Below are 2,831 nucleotides of genomic sequence, written 5' to 3' on the forward strand. Positions count from 1 at the left end.
TATGTTAGTGCATATCAATTTTATTTATGTTGTAAACTTGAAAATAAACTACACATAAGATCTTGATTGTTGAGTTTTAATACAAATAACCCTGGTAATAATTATGTAGTGCTCATGAACAACTTTGTTTCAGATTTTAGCCTGCTGCTTTCCAGGTCATTTCATAATGAGCTTACCTGAACGTTTCACATCTAGCAAAAATAACCACTTATTCCAATCTGGTGGTTTTATGGTTTCCTTCTACTCCCCAAAATGAATGTTTTTCTATAACTTACACAGTTAACAGGCAGAAAAACACTTTTCAACCTGTTAGCACTTTTCTTTATAAGTAGTCTTATTTTGCTAAATTAAAAGTTCTAAAAACTGTGAAATAATTCATAGCAAGTCTCTGATTAATCACAACCATAAGTATTGATCAAAAGGTGCAACAAGTAAATGTTAACTTACTCGTTTACCAGTATTTTCTGTAAATAAAACAATTACATGGAACTTTAAGGTTACAAACAGTCTCAGTTAGGTAGTCCTCAAGGAGCAGTGTCCTGCAACATGGTGAAATAATAATTGAGTCATTATCCAAACTCTTAAAACTTGACTGTGTGCTGGGATTGTAGAATAGCATTCTGTAGATTTTAGGTGCCATTTTCCTGACCATAGACCTGCATAAATCCTAGACTGCACTTGTCACTGTCGACAGTTCAACAAGGGGCCAGAAATGTTCTTAAGATGCTTCAACAACAGCTAATTGAGGGATTTCATTACCACAAACGCCGGGGTGATAGGCCTGTTGTCATTTAGCCTTGTGAGGCTGAAAGTTTTAGGGAGTGGAATAATGGTGACAATATTTAACACTAGAAAGGCTCAAGGTAGTCCACGTAGACAACACTCCTATGCAGTCTAGAGATTGTCCAAATGGCCTGAAGGATTGTAAGTACCCTTAAGTACCCTGGTAATGGCCTCAACGCATCTCACAGTTGCACAATTGTTCCTTAGACTTAGACTTCGACTTAGACTTAGACTGGATAATGCAGCACAACATCAGCTGCAAAAGGTCACATCTCTCCAAAAACACTTCATGTACGCTTCAAAACTAGACTGAAGAGCATTACCTACCAGCATTACCAGAGATCGGATCTCCTGCTGGTATCATAGATACCCCCCACCAACATGGACTATTCACACTCCTACCTTCTGGCATCCACCCCCAACATGGACTATTCACACTCCTACCTTCTGGCCTGACGGTCAACGACCACATTGTCAATTGAAGAATGGATGCTAATTTGAGCCATCAGAGCCATCAAGAGTCGTTGGTTCTTTTGGCCCTGTTTCAGCCAGTCTGGGGAGAAATCAAAAACCTAGTACTTCCAGCATGGGGGAACTTCACAAAGCTCCAGAGATTTGTTGAAGATCTGAGTGAAGATGGGAGGCATTTTTTTCCTGTCTTTAATCCTTCATGACATAAATGTGAATCATGATGCCATTTGTTTCAAAATCTATCCGTGAAAAAAATGCTTTCAGATCAAACAATAACAGAAATGACAAGTTTTGTCTTATCTGTGACTGTAGCAACACTGTCTTAATCATGTTCTGTGAGCTGCATGTTTGTTTTTTCTGTGTGTGACAGCATGTTGGGCAGCAGCCTATTCCTGTGTGTTTCTGTGGGTGTGGCAATCAGGATTTTCTGCAAGCTCCCAGAAGCAGCTGTGCTTCAACTTATTACATCTGGAGTGACTTACTTTTTTTTTCTCAATCAGTTCCAGTCAGTTCCGCTATTGCAGCTTGTTTCTTGCTTGTCCAGCGACCATGTTTCCTTTGTGCCTCTGATCACCTGTCACGGTCAGCCCTGATAAATTTCACTGCCCGTCTGCCTGCTGTCATCTGTCATTTGCTGCCTGTTTACCGCTTATTTCAACGTTGTTTTGTCACCCTGTGCAAATAGTTAATAGCTGAAGCCTTGTTTTGACTAGACTGATTTCTAACTTTGAAATAATGAAAAGATCCAAGTGTGTTTTTGAAAGAAAACAGCATTGTGCAGTGCAGTGATAACCTCACATTCTTAAGTCCAGATAGATTCTTATCCAGCCGGACATGATGTGTCCGGTGCCCTTCCCCTGACTTACATTGGGTTATCTTTGTCACTTCCTTTTCCCCACTTGTCCTCTGCTACTGTCACCTTCTCATCCTGATAGTCCACCATGAGGTGGCAATTAGAACTTTGTTGACACGCCGACTCCATAGGGGCTTTTGCCTGCTTTTCCTGTCCGCCAGCATCTTGCTCTCCCTCTCTTCTGTTCTTGTGCCTGCATGCATCTGTCTAACCACATTTCATTCTACATCTCTGACTTTCTCTGTCTGCCTTTCTCACTCAGCACTTAGGCACCTTTGGGTGTCTTTCTCATTTTGCCCAAACTACCACTTTCTATACTACCATTCCAATCAGATGTTCATACATCGCTTTGAACTATTGACTTTCTTTCTTTACTTTTTTTTTCTACCTCCTGCAAACTTACTATTTACAACCCACCTATTGGCTATTTTCCTCTGTATGGATGATATAGTGTAATAGAACTGTCTGCAATGGCCTTTCTTCTTTCATTCTCTTTTTCACATGATGGTCAATGCAATACTGTATGCTGGAAACCAAAATGATGTATACACAACATCCCTTTGTGCGCCTATCTTGACATTACAATAATTAAAACACATATTTTTCATCTAAAGCTTTCCATTAGTGAGCTTTCCTTTCATTTTGACTGGCTTTGTAAATACCAATTTCTGCATCTTTTCATTCACTGAGCTTGGCTCTTGAGATTGATGGAAAGATATGCAGG

This window comes from Xiphophorus couchianus, chromosome 8 (assembly GCF_001444195.1).
Source record: "Xiphophorus couchianus chromosome 8, X_couchianus-1.0, whole genome shotgun sequence".
In the NCBI taxonomy this organism is placed as follows: Eukaryota; Metazoa; Chordata; class Actinopteri; order Cyprinodontiformes; family Poeciliidae; genus Xiphophorus; species Xiphophorus couchianus.